The following is a 23521-nucleotide window of genomic DNA, read 5'->3' as shown; positions in this document are numbered from 1 at the left end:
GACAGAGACGCTTAAGTACGACAGACGCATAAGAAAAGAAGTGAAGGCTATGCTAAATGAAACAAAGTCCACATAAGACCAAGGGTGAAGGGAAGGAAACCGGGGTTCAGATTAATGATTTGGAACATAAGGAAGAAAAAAACAGTCAACTAGTACAGAATGAGGAAACAAGAATTGAAAAAAATATGAGGAGAGGATTAGGAACCTCTGGGACAACTTTAAACATGTCAACATCCAAATTATAGGGATGCCAGAAGGAGAAGAGGAAAAGCAAGAAATTGAAAGCTTATGTGAAAAAATAATGAAGGAAAACTTCCCAAATTTGGCGGAGGAAATAAACATAGAAGTCCAGGAAGCACAGAGAGTCCAAAACAAGCTAGACCCAAAGAGAACCACACCAAGACACATCATAATTAAAATGCCAAAGGTTAAAGATAAAGAGAGAATCTTAAAAGCAGCAAGTTACCTAAAAGACTATCAGCTGATTTCTCAAAAGAAACTTTGCAGGCAGGAAGGGACTGGCAAGAAGTATTCAATGTGATGAAAAGCAAGGACCTTCAACCAAGATTACTCTATCCAGCAAAGCTATCATTTAGAATGGAAGGGCAGATAAAGTGCTTCCCAAACAAGATAAAGCTAAAGGAGTTCATCATCACCAAGCCATTATTACAGTATTCCCTCATTTATCGCGGGTATTACGTTCTAGACCCCACAGCGATAGGTGAAAATCTGCAAAGTAGGAACCTTACATTTATTTTAGTATTTGTATATATATTAAAGCTTTATAAACCCTTCCCACACACTTATAAACCATTCCCAGTCCCTTATTAACCTTTTCCATACTTTTATAGACACTATTTATGTTCTTAAACATATTCTACTCTCTTAAACCTACGTAATTTTAACAACATACGTATACAGTACCGCAAAACCATGCAATATAGCGAAAAATTCGCGATAAATAATTAAATATAATATTTTTAAAAATCCTGCAATACAGTGAGGCCGTGATAAGTGAACCACGATACTACTGTGTATGAAATGTTAAAGGGAGTTATTTAAGAAAAAAAGATCAACTCTATGAACATTAAAACAACAAACTCACAACTATCAACAACTGAATCTAAAAAATAAAAACAAAATCCAACTAAGCAAACCAGAATAGGAACAGAATCATAGGTATGGGGATCGCTGGGAGGGGCAAAGAGGGTAATGGAAAAATGGTGCAGGGATTAAGAAGCATAATTGGTTGGTACAGAATAGACAGGGTGAAATTTAGAATAATATAGGTAAAAGGTGAAGCCAAAGAATTTATATACGTGACCCATGGACATGCAGTAAGGGGGTGTGGGATTGCTGATGGGAAGGGAGGTACTGGGCAGAGAGATGCAAAGGGAAAAAAATTGGAACTATAACAGCATAATCAATAAAATATACTTAAAAAATAAAACTAATAGGACCTCTCATGTAAACTTATTGTAAAGATTAAATTAGTTAATAAATGTAAAGCATTTAGAAGCATGGCTGGCATATGAGAAGTGCTCAGTGTGCATATGTGTGCACGTGTGTGTGTGTGTATGTGTGTAGTTTTCTTTTTTTGAAAAAATATTTTTAGAGAGAGGGTTAGGGAGGTAGAAAGAGAGGAATAGAAACAGCAATATGTGGTTCCCTCTCGAATGCCCCCAACTGGGGACCTGGCCCACAATGCAGAAATGTACTGTGACTGGGAATCGAACCAGCAACCCTTTTGTTCTCAGGCTGGTGCTCAATCCATTGAACCACACCAGTGAGGGCCAGTATATATTTTAATTTAACAGTTGTTGACTAAAACTTGCTCTTTTGTCAAGTTGTTTGGTGTAACCTACTCTTAAGAAATTTACATTTCATTGGGGGAAGAAATATATAGTAACATACTATAGTGTGATAAGTGCAGGTGCTTTGAAAAGTAGAATTAAGAGGTACAGAGAAGTGATAGGGGAGCATGGAGTTTCAGGGAAGGCACATTATAACTATGGCTAATAGTTTAAGCAACTTAGTTGAAATTATTTAATTAGAACATTCCATAGGTGGAGGAGACTTTGAGAAATCATCTAATCCATTTATCATAAGACTTTAAACTGGACCACATTTTCCCCCCTCCAACTTTGTTTTTAATGGGTAATTCAACCATATATTTCACAAATCAAAATTATATTAAAAAGGTGTAGTGTGAGAAAAATTAGTGTCACCCCTGTTCCTGTGACTCCATTTCTCACCCACCTCTTCCTCCTTTAGTAGTTATATATGTTATTTTCTTGTGTGTATTCTGGGATGTCTTTTGCAGACAAAAGCAGATGTGAATATAATTTCTTATTCTCCTTACTTAAGATGTATCAGACTTTATCTGCACCTTACTGTTTACACTTAACAATATACCCTAAACGTCTTTTAATATCAGTCCATAGAGAGCTTCCCCATTCTATTTTTTTTAATAAAATTTTTGTTTCAGAATAGTTTTAGATTTGCAGGAAAATTACAAAGGTAATACAGAATTTCCATATACTCTACACCCAGTTTATTCCATAATTAACATCTCACATGTAAATTTTTACAATTAATGAACCAATACTGATAACATTATTATTAACCTAAGTATATTTTTATTTATTTAGTATGTAAGCAGGGTTTTATTAATAATATGTTCTCAGAGAAGAGAATAGGCCTAGCTGAGGTGGGTGAGAAAGGATTAGGTGCTCGGTCGCTTGGTTATATTTTATTTAGATATAAAAATGTTTATCTCATGTCGTTTTTTTTCTGTTGCAGGATCCCATTCAGGATACTACATTTGGTTTATTTGTTAGGTCTCCTTAGGCTGTTCTTGGCTATAGCAGTTAAATTGGACTACTACTAACTTTCTTCTTCCTAGTCTTACATACCTTCAGGAAAACACATTTTGTAGTTATTAATAATCAAACGTCCCTCTTCTGAAATTCTCAAATCTGTTCTCATGCTATATAATATAAAGCTTTTTTTTCTTGGGGAGGCAATATAGGAAGCTCCAGAGACAATCAGGCTATGGTTCTAATCTTGACTCCAATCTTTACAGTGTGATCTTAGACAGTTTATTTAACTGTTTCTAAGCTCTTTTCATTTCTGATATAATACTAACCTGGTAGTGTTGTTTTCCCCATCCTCTAAATATAGATATCATACATTTTGGTTAGATTGGTATTTAATCTTTACATTATTATTAGGTAAGTAGTATTCACAGCTGAGCAATGTAGTATACTGATTAACATGTACGCTTGAATATTGTTTTTTTTTTTCCTGTGTGTCACTCCTCAACTTGCTTTTTTCCTTTGTTTAATTTATATGCGTATCATTCATTTTTTGCCAGACTCTACCAACACTGTACATCACCTTTCAGTGTATGGAATGCATCAAGTTTTTCTTCAGTTTGATCTCCTTAGGACATCATTTCTCCTTCTGACCTTTTTATTTTTTTTATTTCATTGATTTGAGGGGAAGAGAGAGGGAGACAGACATCCATTTGTTGTTACACTTATTTATGCATTCATTGGTTAATTCTCAGTGGTGCCTGACCAAGGATTGAACCCACAACCTTGGCGTTATTGGGATGATGCTCTAACAAACTAAGCTATTCAGCCAGGGCTGACCTTTTCTAATTAATACAAGTTACCCTCTGTGATTGGTGTACAGCTCTCAACTTGGGGTCTACCTTACCATCAATTTGAGGATTTCCTTCTCTTTGTGTTGGATGGATTCCTTGTTTCTGAGATTACATTTTTTTCTTTGCTTACTCCCTCATTACATTGAACATAGGTAGTTTCCTAATGAAGGGAAGATAGGAGGAAGTTTTTGGAGACCTTGTGTATCTGAAAATGTATTTATTTGTACAACCCTTACACTGGAAGTTTGGTAGAGGTTAGAATTAATGTACGTTATTGCCTTGTAGATTTTAGTGTTGCCATTATGACTCTTCATCTTTTGATCTTTCATAATGATGTGTCTGTTTTCATTTTATATGCTGAATAATAGATGTTTGTCCTTTCATACTGGAAACTAATGTTCTTAAGTTTCAAAAGTTCCTTAACTAGAATGATATCCTTTTCTCCATCTTCAGTTCTCACTGAAATTCTTATTAGACCTCCTGGATTGATCCTCTTAGTTTTATCTTTTATCTTGCCTCCTTTTCATTTCTTTATGTTTCTGATTTAATTCTCAAAAGATTTCCTGCCCTGACCAGTGGGGCTCAGTGGGTTGGGCCTCATCCTGCAAACTGAAAGGTCACCGGTTTGATTCTCAGCCAGTGCAGATGCCTGGGTTTTGAGCCAGGTCCCCGATTGGGGGTGCAGAAGAGGCAACTGATTGATGTTTCTCTAGCACATTGATGTTCCTCGTCCTGTCTTTCTCCCTCCCTTCCCCTCTCTCTAAAAATAAAATAATTTTTAAAAAAGATTTCCTTAACTTTCTTCCATTCTGTTGTTTTGTTTCTGCTATCATTTTAATTTCAAAGAGCTCTGTGTTTTCTCAATGTTCCTTGTCTGTAGCATCTTTTTTATTCCACTATTTTCTTGTTATTTGAGGATATCAATGAGAAAAATGACTTTCTTCCCAATACTCGTTTTTTTTTAAGTTGCTTTATATCTCTTTTTAGTTTCTCTATTTCTTGTTTGATGTGCTTCTAAAAAAACTAGTAATTTTTGGTTATCTGCTTTTTTTTAAAAACTGAGCACTGTGCTCATTTCGGCAGAACATATACTAAAATTGGAACACTACAGATGAGGTTAGTATGGCCCCTGCAGAAGAAATAAAAAACGAGTTGAGTACTAAAAATTTGATTTTAAGCTCTTGTGTGGGTTTATGGGACTTCTCTGTAGGACAGCCTGGCTGAGTTCTAAGTCTTTTTGCTGGTCAGATTTCCTGCTGGAGAGGATAAGCTTGGTTTCCCGGTTTCTAGGAGCTGAATGGAGTGGGGGTTTGAAGATAACATGGAGTAAATAAGTTTAATTTCCTTGTTTTTAAAACTGTTTGAACTCTAGCCCCTGTACTTTATATTTATTCCCAGTCCAGAAACCCTCTCTTTTTCTTTTTCATAGCATAATTCTCCCATATTCTGATGAGGTAGGAGAGGGACCTGGCTATATGGAATAGAGGAAGGGGACATAAGAGAGTGTCATCTACATTTAAAAATTTTTTTCATTCAGATCTTCTGTTTTTAGTACTACCTTTACTCTTATTTCTAGATGTACTTGTTGCAAACAATTTCTGAGCCATTTGGGGGTTTTCTAGCACGAATCAGATTGTTTCTTAGCTTTCCCCATTGTCAGTTTAAAACTGATCTTTATAGAGTCTGTTATGTCAATTACCATTTCTATATTTGCTCTCTAGCTTCTAAATTTAAATGATTTAGGTTTTCTGAAAACCAACACTTATTCAGACATTTAGAATTGCTTAGAGTTTTCAGTTCTTTTTTCCTCTTCTTTTTGAAAAGTACATTTCATAAAATTAAAATTTGCTCATACCCATGTTTATAGTTGCGTTATCCACAGTGACCAAAAGGTAGAAGCAACCCAAGTGTTCATCAGTGAATGAATGGATAAACGAAATGTGGTATATATAGTTTATATAGTAAGATATTACTTAGCCATAAAAAAGTTTGAAATCTTGCCATTTGTGACAATGTGGATGGACCTAGAGGGTGTTTTACTAAATGAGATAAGTCAGAGAGAGGAAGATAAATATTGTATGCTTTCACTATATGGACTCTAAAAAACAAAACAAATGAACAAACAGAACAGAAACAGACTCATGCCCTGGCCAGTGTGGCTCAGTTGGTTGGGTGTTGTCTTGCAAACCAAAAGGTCGTGGGTTCGATTTCAGGTCAGGTCACATGCCTGGATTGTGTCCCCAATCAGGGTGCACACAAAAGGCAACCAGTTGATGTTTCTCTCTCATCCGTGTTTCTCTTTTTCTCTTTCTCCGTCCCTCCCCCTCCCTCTAGAATCAATAAAAGAAAAAGCAAATTTAAACAAAAAAAGAAAGAAACAGACTCAGATACAGAGAGTACAATAGATGGTTGTCAGAGAGGAAGGTGGCAGGGTAAAGGGAGAAAAAGGTGAAGGGGAATAAGAAGTATAAACTTCTAGTAATAAAATAAGTCATAGGGAAGTGATGTACAGTATAAGGAATACAGTCAATATAATAATTCTGTACAGCGACAGATGGTTACTAGACTTAATTGTGGTGATCTCTTTGTAATGTATATAAATGTTGAATCATTGTGGTACACCTGAAACTAATGCAACTATGTCAACTATAGTATGTCAATTATTCTTTAATTTTAAAAAAATGTGATATGTATATACAATGAAATAATATTTTTCAGCCTTAAAAAGGAAGAAAATTTGCCCTGGCCAGGTGGCTTAGAGTGTCATCCTATACATCAAAAGTCTGTGGGTTCGATTCCTGGTCCAGGCATGTAGCTAGTTTGCAGATTCATTCCCCAGTCAGGGTGCACACAAGAGGCTGCTGATTGATGTTTCTCTCCCACATAAATGTTTCTCTTACTCACCCCCCCCCTCTCCTTTTCTCTCTCTCAAATCAACAAGCATATCCTTGGGTGAGGATTTTAAAAAGGAAGGAGAGTGTTTTGTTTTAATTTTTAAGGAATGAAATTCTGACACATATTACAAAATGGATGGATCTCGACATTATGCTAAGTGCAATAATCCAGTCACAAAAGGGCAAATACTGTATGATTTTTTAATTAAGTGATAGTAAGCATCACTATTATCCTGTCTTGCTATTATGAGACTGCATAAAACCTTGCTGAGACACCCATATAGACTTCATTAAGATGTTACATGCTATACAAAACATGTCTTTGCTCAAGCTTCTATTCTAAGAATCATAGAATTTTATAGGTCATTTATCCATTTAACAGATGCTTATCACATACCAGGCATAGAGCTATGTCCCAGGTGATATAGCTGTTAACAAATGAGATATAATGAGATATAATCTCTATTCTCTTGCTTATAGTCTAGCAGGGAACAATAAAATCTATTCTTGGATCTCCTTCCCAATCTATTCTCTATGTGATATCAGAGTGAACTTTATAAAAATTAAATCACTTACTTCCATAACAAAAACATTGTGAATGTCCTTAATGCCAGTGAATTGCATACTTAAAATTGTTGAAATGGTAAAATTTTATGATATACGTAGTTTAAATTTTTTAAGACTCAAACTCCTACCTTTGTAATTTTTTTATCCTTCTTAGAATAAGTCTTAAAATCTTTCCAGAGTCTATTGGGTTGGCCAAAAAGTTTGTTTTTTTTCTGTAAGATGGCTTCAGTAGCACTCAGTTGTCTTTCACTCCATTGCAAACAATTTTGTTAGTTTTCTTGGTGACAGCTGTCATATCAGCATGCATTAAAAGGAAAAAACAACATCAACATTGTTGATTTCTTTTTGTGTAGCCATTTTAGTACTGAAGATGGAAGAAAATATGCAACATTTTTGGCATGTTATGCTTTATTAGTTTAAGAAAGGTAAAAACTCAACTGAAGCACAAGAAAAGATTTGTGCAGTGTATGGAGAAGGTGCTGCAACTGATAGACCATGTCAAAAGTAGTTTGTGAAGTTTCGTGCAAGAGATTTCTCGCTGGACGATGCTCCATGGTCTCAATAGGCCAGTTGAAGTTGATAGCAATGAAATTGAGACATTAATTAAGAACAAACAATTTTCTACCATGTGGGAGATAGCCAACATACTCAAAATATCCAAATCAATAAAGTTATTGGTGAAAATGAAAAATGTGACTTTTATTTTACAGAAAAAACTAAACGAACTTTTTGGCCAACCCAATACATGGCCCGCACTGCATAATATGGCTCCTCTCAGCCATTCTTATATTAAACACATCTCCCACCATCTCTTTTCAGCCACACTAGCCATTTTTTCCCATTTTTTAGCTCCTCACTAATCTCCCTCTTCCCCTTTGCTTGGTTAACTCCAGCTTATCCTTTAGGTTTCAGCTTGAAGTCACATCTTCAAAGATTAGCCTTAGCTGACTTCCTTAGAGTAGTTTAGGTTCCCAGAATTCTTTATAGTCTCAGCACTGTGTGCTGCCTTTAATACAGTTGTAATTATTTGTCTGTGAAAATTTCAGTTTCCCATTTGGTCTGTAAGTTCACAGGGGTAATGTTAATGAATTTCTTGTTCATCGCTGTATTTTAAGCACATTGCCAAGCGATTGGAGCTCATTAAGTAGTTTTGAATAAGTAAATGAAGTATGATTTTTACCCTATATAGTTTCAGAAAGGTCTTGAGGTTTCTCACAATAATAAATGCACATAAAAGAGGATAATTAAAGAAAAAAACAGACTAAGACAAAATGAAAAACCTAGGAGGAGCGTGGTTTGTTTTGCTAAGTATCTGGGCTCAAGTTGAGGAAAATGATGTATCAGAAAAGGTCATTGAGTTTATCAAGAACTAATCAATAATTTTTTTAAAGCGGTTTCAGTAAACCTTTGGAGAGTCAAGAAAGATTCAGAAGGCCCTGGCCTAGTAGCTCAGTTGGTTAGAGCATTGTCCCGATATGCCAAGGTTGCAGGTTGTATCCCTGGTCAGGGCACAAACACGAAGCAACCAAAGAATGCATGAATGGGTGGAACAGCAAATTGATGTCTGTCTGTCTCTCTCTCCCTCTCCCTCCCCCTACCACACCTCCTTTCCTCTCTCTCTAAAACCAGTAATTCAGAGATTTAGAAGTAGGCAATAAGTGTAAATGGCGTATTCGAAAAGTGAATTTGCGATTTAACCAGATATGTTTCTGGATTCTTAAAATATTATTTTAACCTCTTTATTATGGGAAATTTTTTTTTTTCATGACCAATCTAATTTATTTAAGCCATCTCCTGCTATTATATTAGCAGAGAGACGGAAGATTAGCATACTCCAATCATCATTCAGTGGTAGGAAAGAAGGTCAGCTTAAGGTCCCATACACTTCTCTGGTCCGTGTGCAGAGTAATGGTCCCAACCAGTGCTGTGGTCCCCACGGGGTAGTGGTCCAGGTTCTCTTTATTCATCTTCATAGCCGGTTGGAAGTGGATTCACATGAGCATTATGAAACAGAGTATGGTTACCATCTCCCCAGGGAAAGGGCTTGGACCTGATGCGGAGATGCGAGTAGGGAACGAACTCAGGTCTCTCGTGCTCTCCGTGGTGCGACTTCAAAAAGACGTTCAGCATGCTCACACCCACCCCTGGGAGCGCAACGAAGTAGGTCAAGGCCTTCCACATGCAAGCTGAGCCCTCCTCGCCGTGGGCACCATTTGACATAGACCGCGCCAGCTGTGGCCGGAACCGACCTACCAGCCCAGACACCCGAGAACCAGGTGCCCCCGCCATTTCTGACCAGGAATCTATTATGGGAAATTTTAAGCATATAAGGATGTACAGAGAATAGCATCATGAAACCCCGTAAACTGTTACTCAGCTTCAGTAATTATCAACTTAGGACTGGTTTCATCTACTGCACATAATTCCTCTCCACCCCACCACCCCACACACCAAAGTGGGTTGAAGCAATCTCATATACACTGTCATTGCAAGTATTGTAGTATGATTCCTAAAGGATGAGGACCTTCTTATTGGTATATTCTTGACATTCATGGATATAGTTACCCACAGAGGCCTTTATTTTTGGGATACTTTTCATATGTGTCTTTGAGACTTAACATTTCAGGATCTCTAGATCATTTTTATTCAATGAACTTTCAGCAGTGGTGGAACTGTTCTATATTTATGCTCTTTAATATGTTCATGATTAAGGTAACTGATTTATACATTTTATTTCATTTTAATTCATTTTAATTTCAGTAGCCTCGTGTGGCTAGTTAACCCTTTATCTGACCTTAACCCTTCTCTTAAAACTGAAGACTATCTCTTCAGAAATTTATGCATGGGCACCTTAAATTATTTACATAATCAAGGTTAATTAAGTTGATTTTAATAGGGAAATAGAGAATGCGATACCTCATAGACTTAGACAGATTTTAGACCACCTCTGGACTAAAGATATTTTGACGTGTAGTATATAAGACTTCACAAAATCTATTCTCAGGTCTTTTAGATATCTGCCTTGGTGTCCTTCATATAGGTGACCATAAAATACTCAGTCCAGTCTTTAGAAAGCTGGATAAATAGTCTTTCTTCTTTAGGAAGGTGACAGAAGCATCATCATTGGTATAAACTAAATAGGAAAAAACTAGATGACTACTAAAGTTACTACTTATTTGTAAACTTTTATGTTTATTGTTGTTTAATACGGAATATTTCTTTAGTTAGGAAAACTGAACTTTGGTCTTTTCGCTGCCACCTTATAAATTATGTACTTTTGAAGACTTCACTTTAACCTTTCTGTGCCTTAGTTTCTCATGTGTAAAATAAGAAAAATCTTTTTCTCCTCTTATAGTATGACCTGCATAGATGGTCCTCTGTAGGCTCTGCCAAGTGACTTACTGTCAGTACCCTCTCATTTTCCTACCTATTTAATGCTCAGAAGACTTCCAGAAATTCAAAGTAGTTCTTTACAGAATGACTGAGTACATTTAGTTTTAAATAAAACATTCCTTTGTACTCTCAAAATTCTTCTGTTGAACTTACTTTCCTCTCCAAAATATTGTACATTTGTTTTCAAAATGTCTGATATTGCTATAATTGTAGTCTCTAATGTAAAACAACCTAGTTACAGTATTTCAACCTCAATCTGATTGATATTCTAAATACTATGATAATTTAGTTTTATTTTTCAGGATTTTTACATTTGTGCTATGTTATAGGTTGAATTGTATCCTTCTCAAATTCAGATTAAAAAATTATTTATTTGTTTATTTTATTTTTAGAGAGAGGGGAAAGGCGAGAGGGAGAGAAACATCACTGTGTGGTTGCCTCTCACTCGCGCCCCCCAACTGGGGACCTGATGTGCAACCTTGTAATGTGTCCTGACTGGGAATCGAACCAGCGACACTTGGCTCGCAGGCCAACGCTCAATCGACTGAGCCACAGCAGCCAGGGCTCAAATTCAGATTTTGAAGTTTAACCTCTAGTACCTCAGATGCACTTAGTTAAGATGAGGTCATACTGGGGTAGGATGGACCTCTGTACAGTATGACTGGTAGGTGTCCTTATAAAAAGGGGAAATTTGGACACAGATATAAACAGAGAAAATGCCCTGTGAAGATCAAGGCAAAGATGAGGGTGATGTTTCTGCACACCCAAGAGTGCCAGAAGCTAGGGAAGAGGCTTAAAACAGATTCTCTTCACAGCCCTTAGAAGGAACTAACTCTGCCAACACCTTGTTTTTGGATTTGTAGCCTCCAGAACTGTAAGACAATAAATTTCTGTTGTTTAAACCATTCGGTTTGTGGTACTTTACCATAGCAGCCCTAGTAAACAAATGCAGTGCTTAATATTCCTTTGCAACCAAATATAAAACTCCATACATTTCTGACAACTTAGTGGACAATGTGTATTTCCTATTCAACTGAATTTTTTGAATAATCAGACTCATAATTTTGTGAGTAAGTCCATGTTTTGTGGCTTCCTGACATTAGTGTATTTGTTTGCATACATAATGATAGTATCAATTGATGTTTGATTACTTACTACATACCAGGTCTTGTTTTAAGTACTTTATAGTCTTAACTAATTTAATCCTTAAAACCAACTCTGTGAGCTCCTTGGAGAAAAGGTTGATATCAGGAGTGGGGCAGGGGAAATATAAAATGAGCCTGGAATGTCTTCTGGTGCCAGAAAGTAAAGAAGTATTTAAGAAAGGATGGTACCATCTTGAAAGAGCACAGGAGTCAAGGTGAAAGAGCTCTCAGTAGGGAAAGTTAGAATAATTTAAGCAACAAAATAAATAATGATGATATTGGATAACCCACAGAATTAAGATATCTATGGGTTCATACTTAAGTAGTTAGGTAGGCAGGTAGGCAGGTAGGTAGATAGATTGATAGATAGATAGGACTGCTCTTCATTACAGAAGTTCCATTGGAATACCACTGTAATAATTAGTACAGGCAAGATCCATTTGATGAATGGTAAAATCAGTGGGCAAAAGTTTGAGAAGATATGTGATATTTATATAGTCTCAAAGTAAATAATAAATAATAAAACAGTAAACTTACGATAGAGAAACGGTGGAGATCGCTATAACCAAATGATGAAGGTTAACATCACTAGGATTAAGACATGAATAGGACATCATGTTCCCCCTGTTATGATGCACCCGAGAGAGACACATCAGTCTTGTGGTGGTCATGCCAAAAATGCATGACCTGAATCCAATGAGAAAAATGACAAACCTAAATTGAGGAACATTATACAAAACAACTGACCTGTATTTTTCAAGTGTCAAGGCCATGAAAATAAGGAAAGACAGGAAATGTTACATATGAGAGGAGACTAAGGAGGCATGATAACTAAATGAATTGTGGGATCCTGGGTTGGACATATGGACAGAAAAAGGGAATTAGTAGAAAAACTGGTGAAACCAAAATAAGTTCTGTCATTTAGTTAATAGCCTTGTATCACTGTTAATGTCATAGTTTTGATAATTGTGTTATTGTTTTATAAGATGTTATCGTTAGAGAAAACTGAGTGAAAGGTCTACTGGAATTCTTTGTACTATTTTTGTAATTTTTCTGTGAGCTTAAAATCCTTTCCAAGTAAAAAATCAAAACAGTTCCTTAAGATAGGTACTACTGTTATTTCCATTTTACCACGAGGAAATTAAGGCACAGCGAGGTTAACTTGTCCCAGTTGGATATGTTTAGTTAAGTAGTCAAGCTGGAATTTCTGGTTCTAGAGCTATCTGGTTCTAGAGCTCCAGTGCTAAAACACTAAACTATACTACCTTTCCTTGATAAATTTTATGTAGGCTGAATATGTGCAGAAAATACAGGATACTTAGGTATTCCTTAAACCATAAGAATAAAAAAACAAATCACCTATGGATAGTTGAAGTATATCAACTAAAACTGTTAGGTAAGGTTAACTGTTTCTCGTGTATTTTGGAGTTCTGGACTTTTGTAATTTATGTGACAAAATTCTTCAATACATGTAACTTACAATTAAGAGAATAAGATGAGAAACAATTAGTTTTTTAAACTTCAATTGCTTTGGTAAAATTTGTTAATGATTGTGGTACTGACTCTAATACCGAGTTATCAGAATTATTTCAAAATACTGTCTATGCACAGGGAAAAAAATCAGGTTTATTTAATTATGTCATTAAAATATGATATTCAAAGGAGAATTGTTCAGTTTAATCTAGAAGGCATAAGTACAACTGAAAAAAAGTCTTTAGATTTGCAACCATGTCTTACAGAAAAAGTCATAGTTACTTTGCAATTGTAAGATCTGAACAAGAATACAAAGGCTTATGCTGAAGTATGAAACATAGTGAATTTAACTCAGATATATGGAAGAAATTCATGACTGAAAAGGTTATAGAAATATTAAAATGGGTTATGAAATCACTTGGAGAATATTTCCTTTTTTAAATAGAGAACTGATTTCTTAGAAGATCTAGGAGTGCTTGGAAAGAACCGGGAGTATACCTACAATACTTAACAGATTCAATTTTGGGTTCTATAGAGTCATATTTATTGATAATTACATATTCTTGTTTCCTAGTTTTAGTTGGCCTTGCCTCAATATAAGCTTCCTTTTATCAGAACTTCTTGATTGGTTTTATTTACTGTGTATAACCTAAATCAATTTATTATATGGCATAGGTAGACATGAGCTGTATGAGGCTGCTGCTGGTGTAACATAGCATACTGTTTTATAGCAGACTTAAAAAATAAAAGGTATAAAAAAGTACAACTCTTAAAATAACAGTAAAAAGTATAGTATAATAAATACATAAACCAGTAACAGAGTTGTTTATTATCATTGTCAGGTATTATGTACTGTACATAATTGTATGTGCTATACTTTTTGGTGGGTTTATTTACACCAGCATCATCACAAACACAGAAGTAATGTGTTGTGCTACTGTGTTAGGGAGGCTATAATGTTATAAGGAGATAAGAATTTTTCAGCTCCATTATAGGAATACTAATGGGACCACTGTCCTACATGTGGCCCTCTTTGACCAAAACATGGTTATACAACACATGAGTGTATTTGGATTTAAAATAAATATACTCTCTTCTTAATATGCTTTCTTTTTAGTCATAGATATTTCTTTATCTTTTTGTGTTTATTTGAATTTGTAGTGTTTTAAAAATTATTCCCTAATCATTATTAATTGGGAAGTTATACATTTTTCCTTTTATTTAGTGATTACCCTAGAACTGTGGCATGTAGCTATGACTTATAAAAGTCTACGATTGCTCTGACTGTTGTGGCTCTGTTGGTTGGGTGTCATCCCCACAAACTGAAAGATCACTGGTTCAATTCCCAGTCAAGGCACATGCCTAAGTTGCAGGTTCAGTCTCTGGTCAGGGTGCATACAAGAGGCAACCGATCGATGTTTCTCAAATAGGTATTTTCTCCCTCTCCTTCCCTTTCCCTCTCTCAAAAAAAAAGGAAAAAACAATTTAAGGTTAAAAAAAAAAAGCCTACCCTTAATTGATTTCTTTACCCTTCTGAACAATGCAAGGGCCGTAGAACTCTAACTCTTCTTACCACTCCTTCAGACTTTACATGCTATGTGTGTATGTGTGTGTATATAAAGCCCTATAAGATGTTACTGTTTGGGGCAATAATTATTTCAAATTTTTTATTAAGGAAACTTTTTTTTAAAGATTTTATTTATTTTTAGAGAGATGGGAAAGGAGGAAGAAAGAGAGGGAGAGAAACATTGGTCGGTTGCCTCTCTCACGCCCCCAACTGGGGACCTGGTATATCCAGGCATATACCTTGACAGGGAATTGAACCTGCGACCTTTCAGTTTACAGGCCAGCACTCAATCCAGTGGGCCACACCAGCCAGGGCAGGAAAACTCTTTACTGAAATACAACATAATAGAAAAGCATACAAGTCATAAGTGTACAACTTGAATGAGAAAATTTGCTTACCATATTTCCATCCTTATGATCATGTTATTTATTAGTGTAAATTAGTAAATTTGGCTTTCTGATTTTAAAACCTCAATTTCCTGAGTTTTATTATATAAATATTTTCCCAAGAACTGTCTCTACTTTGATTTTTCCAGGGATGCAAGGTTGTTGCAGGCTGTTGTCTTCCAGACGCTGGGCTACTATAGTAGTGAATGTTGTCTACTTGGTGAAGTTTCTTTTCATTGGTTAATTTATTCAGTGCCAGGCAGGGACCAACACTGTTAGTATATCCATGAACAAGATACATGAGGTTTCTGTTCTGTATATTACCCTTTGTAAGTTGGGGAGGTAAAATGGTAAATAAATGCACAAACAAGATAACTTGAGGTAAGTGTTATATTGCCAGTTTTTCTTATTTTTCCCCATAAGAAAAAGTAGATCATGCTTTTCCTTATGTTAAAAATCTACCCTTAGACTTCTTTTTGAATGAAGTTAATGATGGTAAACTAAATAAGTCTGATGCTAGTATTTATTTTGAACTTGCAACTGGACTGTTCTTTGAGGGTACAGATTATTTACAACTCATCTTTTTTTTTTTTTTTTTGGTATGTTTTATTGATTATGCTGTTATAATTATCCCCATTTCTTTTCCCTTTGCTCCCCTCCACCTAGCAAGCCCCTCCCTCCAGCAGTACCCCCCCCCCACTTAGTTCATGTTTCCATGGGTCATGTATAAAGCTCTTCTAAGCATCCCCCTGTCCATTCTGCACCCTCCTACTATGCTTCTTAATTCCTGCACCATTTCCCTCCCTCTCCCCCTTCCCCCTCCCAGCTGACCTCCCCCTACATGCTTCCCATACCTATGATTCTGTTCCCACTCTGGTTGTCTGCTTAGTTTGCCTTTGTTTCCATTTCCTGGCTTCTGTTGTTGATAGTTGTGATACTCTTTTCATTTTAGTGTTCATAGTTTTGATCTTTTTTTTTCTTAAATAAGCCCCTTTAACATTTCATATGAGAATGGCTTGGTGATGATGAACTCCTTCAGCTTTACCTTGTCTAGGAAGCACTTTATCTGGTCTTCCATTCTGAATGATAGCTTTGCTGGATAGAGTATTGTTGGTTGTAGGAACTTGCTTTTTTTCATCACTTTGAATATTTCTTGCCAGTCCCTTCTAGCCTGTAAAGTTTCTTTTGAGAAATCAGCCGTGAGTCTTAATAGGTACCCCTTTGTAGGTAATTCTCCTCTTCTCTCTTGCTGCTTTTAAGATTTTCTCTTTATCCTTAACCTTTAGCATTTTGATTATGATGTGTCTTGGTGTGGTCCTCCCTCGGTCTAGTTTATTTGGGACTCTCTGTGCTTCCTGGACCCATATGTCATTTCCTTCCCCAAATTAGGGAAGTTTTCCTTCATTATTTTTTCACATAATTTTTCAATTTCTTGCTCTCTTCACCTTCTGGCAACCTATGATTTGGATGTTGGCATTTTTATCGCTATCCCAGAGGTTTCTAAACTCTCCTCATTTTTTTCAATTCTCATTTCCTCCTTTTGTACTGGTTGACTCTTTCTTTCTTGTGTTTCAATTTGTTGATTTGAACCCTGGTTTCCTTTCCTTCACCATTTGTTTCATGTGGGTTTTCCTTAATTTCAGCCAGGACAGCCTTCATTCTTTCCCCATCCTGTTAACTTTTTCTGTCAGGTCTGTGAGCATCTTTATCACCAGTGCCTTAAACTATGCATCTGTTATGTTCTCTTATCTCCTCATCCGTTAGGTGCGCTATCTGCTTGTTGCTTAGTTGTGTCACTGGGACCTTGATCTGCCCCGCTCCTGGGCTGTACTTCACTGTCTCCTCATCTGGACAGCTTTCATTGTTTGCCCCTTGGGTGGGGCTATACACCTGTTACATTATAGGGGGCGGAGCCTTAGGTATTCCTTAGTGCTGGTACCGTTTCACTGTGTTTTGGCGCTGTATGTGGGGGAGGGGTCTGAGAGGGAAAAGTGCTGGTTGCCACTTTTCCAGGCATTTCTCCCCTTTCCCATACGAAGCAAGCTGCCTCCTTTTAGAGACTGGTAGTTTCTTCTTCCACCTCAACCCCCATTGACTTTCACAGTCAGAAGCACTGCAGCTCTATTTTCCTGGTGGTGGAACCGCAAGCTACGCGGTCAGGTCTGGGGCCGGAATCGCTTCTCAGGTTTAAATTGTATGACTGTTTTTCACCATGGCTATGTCGCTGTACTGCTAGCGGCGCTGTCCCCCTAGTGGCGCTGTCCCTCCCCACCCCCACCCCCACCCCCCAACTCCTGCCAAGCACCGCCCTTGCAGCTGCTCCTCCGCTCCCCTTTCTTTCCATCTCAGCTCCGCCCCTCCTACCTTTCTGGCTGATTATTTCTCTTTATTTCTTTGCCGACCTTCCCTGTAGTTTTGATTTTCTGGTTCTTTTTAAGTTTTGAAGTGGTTGTAAATTCCTTCTTAGTTGTGAAGAGACACAGCGTGTGTCTTTACGCCTTCATCTTGGCCGGAAGTCTACAACCCATCTTTTTATCCTTAAGATACATTCATAGATGTGTATTGATTTGTTGTAGGAATAAAATAAAAGCCCTGCTGTCATCTAAAATACTGGTAGAAATATAATCTTAGGTTGACAGTAATTTAGAAAGGTAATTTACTTTTTCTTTTCTTCACTCAGAACATGCCTGATGGTTAAATTTATGAGTTCATAATGTAACTGGGAAGAAAAGTTCCATAGAATTAGGGCACATGAGCAAAATCTCAGAGGCCCCAAAGTACGTTATGCTTGAATAACTAATAGCTTTCCATCCCTGTCAGATGAAGTTATGTTTGGCAGGGATAGATCAAACTAAAATGCTAGGCTCCAGTTTGATTTTAGAGGTTCTTAAATGCCTGTTAGGGTTTTTTAACTTTATCTTATGGATAATAGGGAGCCTTGGAATGTTTTGTAAATTAAGGAAGAATACACCTCTGGCAGTAGAGAAGCTGAACACTTTGCACAGTTCTTTTCATGTTCAGTCTTGTACATTTGTATGTTTGTCTCTTTTGATGTATTTTAAATGCTGGTGGTCACGGCCTCCCTTAGTCATAGTTGTTTTTCATAATCATCCCCCAACCTCCATGATCCTTAACACTTAGGGTTTTTTTTTTAAAACCCTACAGTGGTCATGCTTCCGAATGGAGCATGAGAGGTCACGTGGATGTCGTGTGTTATCCAACTCTCTCTGTCTCAGAATTCCGGGTAAACTGCATGGCTTAGGTGCTTGGCCAGAATTGAAGTGATGTAACACCTTCCGAAGATTATTAATCAGAGCACACGCAGCGTTGACATGTTGACATTGGACTAAAACTGGTGATTATTTTGCATGGATGACTATTGTCATCCATGTGACCACTCAAGGGTTAAAAGGATTTTATTTGCCTCTCTCTGAAAATAAAGGGAGGGAGAAAGAGAGGGACAGAAACATTGATGTGCCAGAGAAACATTGATTGGTTGCCTCTCGCATGACCCCAACTGGAGACCTAGCCTGCAACCCAGGCATGTGCCCTGACCGGGAATCAAATCCATGAACTTTCTGTTTTCGGGATGATGCCCAACCTTCTCAGCCATACTGGCCAAGTCCCATAGCACTTAGTTTTGGAATGAACTTAGTTTTGGAATGAAGTGAGAAATAGTAGCCATCCAAGCATTAAAATATTTGTTTACTTGTTATTTATCTTTGTTAAGAGTGGCCAGTGAGTCTTTACTTTTATGTGAGTATCATTTCTGTCTTCATCTCATATGTAGGTAAATATATATATTTTTTACTTTGGATGTTTCCATTTCATTCTCCTGGAAACTCACAGTACTTTAGGTCTAATGCCTTTAACATAAATATTATTGTAAAGGAATTAAAGCACCATTATTAAGAACAACTTTAGAGCCATAGATGTGAAATTACTTATTTTAACAAATATTCTGTACAACCAACTCATTCTCCCCATTTTTGAATATGACTGCACAAGTGTAGTCATAGATTTTTTTTTTTAAATTTAGGAGAAACAAAATCCTAATTTAATTTAGGTCTTTAGAGAAAGGTTACTAGATTATTGGATTTAGTGTTGTTGACCAGGTTAGCTACATTGAAGTAATGTTAGCTTGGTTTGATTCTGTTTTCCTATGGAATTGCAACACCTAGGTAAGACATCTTGGACATGATATTGCAAGGATATGATATTGTAATGAGTTTTGCTTATAGCTGAGCTTTGCTGCTGTAGCCCTTAGGTACCTTTTCCAGCAGTCTTCATTACTTTGATGGAATAGTGACTACAGGTAGTGGATTTTTTTTCCTTAGCTCTTGTCACTAAAATCATAGCATCTGATTTGAGCTACTATTATTATCATAGCATATTAATTTTATATGGTGGCTTATTTTGTGGGAAAAAATAAACACCTAGTGGTTCTGTTTCAGTATTATCTACCCAGTATAACAGACCAAGAATTATCAAGCAATTGAGATTTTTGTATACAAACATCAGTCTTAATATTCTTCAAATTCTAAGTATATTATGTGAGAAATTATTTTACCACTTATATAAATATCTCCTAAATTAGTCTTCTAGAGGCCAGTAGTTTCTCTACCTTTAATAATCAGCCCTTGTTTTTATTTTTCTAAATTATAATTTATTGATTATGCTATTATAGTTGTCCCAGTTATTGACCCATTGCCTCCCTCCACCCAACACACCCCTCTCCCTCAGGCAGTCCTCCCACCATTGTTCATGTCCATGGGTCATGCGTACAAGTTCTTTGGCTACTCCATTTCCTATACTGTACTTTACATTCCCATGGCTATTCTGAAACTACCTATTTGTACATCTTAATCCCCTCACCTCTTCGCCCATTCCCCCATACCCCCTCCTGTCTGGCAACCATCAAAATGTTCTTCATATCCATGATTCTGCCTCACTTTTTTAAAGTATATTTTATTGATTATGTTGTTACAGTAGTTCCAATTTTTTCCCCTTTGCTCCCTTCTGCCCAGTACCCCCCTTACAGCAATCCCACCCCACTTAGTTCATGTCCATGGGTTGTGCATATAAGTTCTTTGGCTTCACCCTTTCCTATATTATTCTTATTTTCCCTCTGTCTATTTTGTACCAACCAGTTATGCTTAGTCCCTGCAACGTTTTCTCATTTCTCCCCCTCACCCCTCCCAGCTGAGAACCCTCCAAATGATCCCCATACCTATGATTCTGTTCCTATTCTGGTTTGTTTAGTTAGATTTTGTTTTTATTTTTTAGATTCAGTTGTTGATAGTTGTGAGTTTGTTGTCATTTTAGTGTTCATAGTTTTGATTCTCTTTTTCTTAAGTAAGTCCCGTTGACATTTCATATAACAATGGCTTGGTGATGATGAACTCTTTTAGCTTTACCTTGTCTGGGAAGCACTTCATCTGCCCTTCCATTCTAAATGATAGCTTTGCTGGATAGAGTAATCCTGGTTGCAGGTTGCCTTTCATCACATTGAATACTGCTTGCTGGTCCCTTCCTGCCTGCAAAGGGTCCTCTGAGAAATCAGCTAATAGTCCTATAAGCACCCCCCTGTAAGGCAACTCTCCGCCTCTCTTGCTACCCCCAGGACTCTATTTATCTTTCACCTTTGGCATCTCATCATGATGCGTCCTGGTGTGGTCCCCTCTGGGTCCAGCTTGCCCGGGACCCTCTGTGCTTCCTGGACCTCTATGTCCATTTCCTTTGCAAAATTTGGTAAGTTTTCCTCATTTTTTTTCAATTCTTGATTCCTCATTCTGCACTGGTTGACTTTTTTTTTCTTCCTTATATTCCAAATCATTGATTTGAACCTTGGTTTCCTTCCCTTCACCATTAGTTTTGTGTGGATTTTCCTTTGTTTCACTTAGCATAGCCTTCACTTCTTCTCTTATGCATTTGCCGTACTCAAGCATATCTGTCAAGCCTGTGAGCATCTTTGTCACCAGTTTTTTGTATCCGTTACATTGTCTGTCTCCTCATCTGTTAGGTTGTCTGTCTGTCTCGTCTCTTAGTTCCCCCTTTTGGGCCATACTCTCTGTCTCCTCATTCTGACAGGCTCCTGTGTTTGCCTCTGTGTCAAAGTAGAGTTGTCGCTCCTGTTACGTTGTAAGGAGAAGAGCCTTAGGGATTCGTCAGTATAGGGCGACCTGTTTCATCACGTTATGGCGCTGTATGTGGGGGAGGGGTCCAAGACGGAACGATGCTGCCTACCCAGCACTTGTCCCCTTTCCAGGCACCTCTCCCACTTCCGCACCAGACTGGCGCCTCTCTAGCTGTTGCCCTGGCCGTCATTCCCAGAGTGGGTGGGTCTGTGGACATTCTAGGACCGTGGAGGCCCTTTAAACAAGCAGACTACTGAGATCGGCAATTTCTGCTGAGATCTGCAGTTTCTGCCTCCCCACCAACCCTCACTGGTCTGCACAGTCAGAAGCAATGAGCCTTGATTTTCACCCGCACTGGGACTGTGAGCTGGTGAGGTCGGTTGAGGAGCTGGGAACACTCCCAAGGTGTGCCTCCTAACTTTTTAAAACGTGTGACTGCGCTTTCCGTTGGCCTGCTGCTGCTGCTGCCGCCGCCGCTGCTGCTGCTGCCGCCGCCGCTGCTGCTGCCACCACTACTGCCACCACACCATGTCCTTTCCACCCCGGCTCCGCCCCTCCTACCTGTCTGGATGAGTATTTCTTCTTTATATCTTTGTTTGCTGGACTTCTATGCAGTTTGATTTTCTGGAACTTCTGGTTGTTTCTAGTTTTGAGGTAGTTGTATTCCTTCTCAGTTGTGGATGGAGACTCAACGTGTCTGTCTACACCTCCATCTTGGCTGGAAGTCTCTGTCTCAGTTCTTGTTTGCTTAGTTTTTTAGGTTCAATTGTTGATAGACATGCATTTTTAGCCATTTTATTGTTCATAGTTTTGATATTTTTCTTTTAAATAAGTCTCTTTAACATTTCTTATAGTAATGGTTTGGTGATGATGAACTCCTTTAGATATTCTTTGTCTGGGAAGCTCTTTATCTGCCCTTTGATTCTAATGATAGCTTTGCTGAGTAGAACAGTTATGGCTGTAGGTCCTTGCTTTTCATGACTGCATTTTCTTGCCAGTCATTTCTTGCCTGCAAAGTTTCTTTTGAGAAATCAGCTGCAAGTTTTATGGGAACTCCCCTGTAGGTAACTAACTTCTTTTTTCTTGCTGCTTTTAAGATTCTCTTTTCATCTTTAACCTTTAGCATTTTAATTATGATGTGTCTTGGGTGAGCCTCTTTGCATCCATCGTGGTTGGGAGACTGTGCTTCCTGGACTTGCATGTCTATTTCCTTCACTGAATTAAGGAAGGTTTCTTTCACTGTTTTTTCAGATAGATTTCCAATTTCTTGCTCTTTCTCTTCTCCTCTCCCACTCTTATGATGCGAATGTTGGACCACTTGAAGTTATTCCAGAGGCTGCTTATACTATCCTCATTTTTTTGGATTCTTTTTCCTTCTTGTTGTTCTGATTGGTTGTTTTTTGCTTCCCTGTATTTCATATCATTGATTTGAATCCTGGCTTCATCTACTTTACTGTTGTTTCCCTGTAAATTGTTCTTTATTTCAATTAGTGTATCCTTTGTTTCTGACTGGATCTTTTTTTATGATGTTGAGGTCCTCACTAAGTTCCTTGAGCATCCTGATAACCAGTATTTTGAACTCTGCTTCTGATAGATTACAATGGGAAACACAATTTTCATAGAGTTAGATTTGACACTTGTTTTTGACTAACATCTGGAATCTGAATCCAAAAATGATCTCAGTTTTTCTCTATCACATCAACTATTTAAGGTACAGGAAACCCTCTCTTTGTCCCAAAAATCATACAAAAGGTACATACAAAAGAAAATAAAGAAAAAATTACCTGAATATACTGTTTATTTAGAGTTATTTTGTTCATATAAATGCTATATATTGTTACTGTAAGTCAAATTGTATACAAGTAGTAAAGTTTTGCTACCAAGCATACATATTAAGGTAAAAATTTACACTTATAGCTTTTCCCGGAGTGTTCAGTTTGTGGACAATCTTGCCTGATGCTCCAACAATAGCATATGTACATCCTATCTACACTGATACCGTGCCTCCATGACCTTTTAATCTTTGTGGAATTGTTCACCTTGCTCATCACTGACTGCACCAAGGTTTTTCAGGAAGTCAGCAAGATATGGCTATGCAGAAAATGCACCTTGATGCTCATGTTGCAACCAAGCATTTTGAAGTTCTCCAAGAGTTTCTGGACAATTTTGGTGTAATTCTGTGCTTGTGTATTTCCAAGGAAGTCCTTGACAAAGTTTTCGAATGATAACCAAGCATTCTTTTGGAGTTCTGACATTGTCCTGATGAAATGTTCATCTTTAATGAGCTGC

General features: G+C 37.4%; 1 protein-coding gene, 1 non-coding gene and 1 pseudogene across 3 annotated transcripts in view; 2 read left to right on the top strand and 1 right to left on the bottom strand.

The window, feature by feature from the left end:
* The window catches only part of RAB6A (RAB6A, member RAS oncogene family), a 66174-nt gene that overhangs the window by 6698 nt on the left and 35955 nt on the right, over positions 1 to 23521 (top strand). The gene's annotated exons all lie outside the window — the stretch shown is intronic.
* On the top strand, positions 4738 to 4839 carry LOC150018464 (U6 spliceosomal RNA). Its single transcript, XR_016509439.1, has one exon. It is a non-coding gene; the product is annotated as a U6 spliceosomal RNA (small nuclear RNA).
* On the bottom strand, positions 8977 to 9428 carry LOC150018463 (cytochrome c oxidase subunit 6A1, mitochondrial pseudogene; annotated as a pseudogene).

Source organism: Furipterus horrens, unplaced genomic scaffold, assembly GCF_987537825.1.
Source record: "Furipterus horrens unplaced genomic scaffold, mFurHor1.1.pri manual_scaffold_2, whole genome shotgun sequence".
Lineage (NCBI taxonomy): Eukaryota > Metazoa > Chordata > Mammalia > Chiroptera > Furipteridae > Furipterus > Furipterus horrens.
The sequence above is the reverse complement of the archived record's forward strand: the minus strand, read 5'-3'. Positions and strand labels throughout refer to the sequence as shown.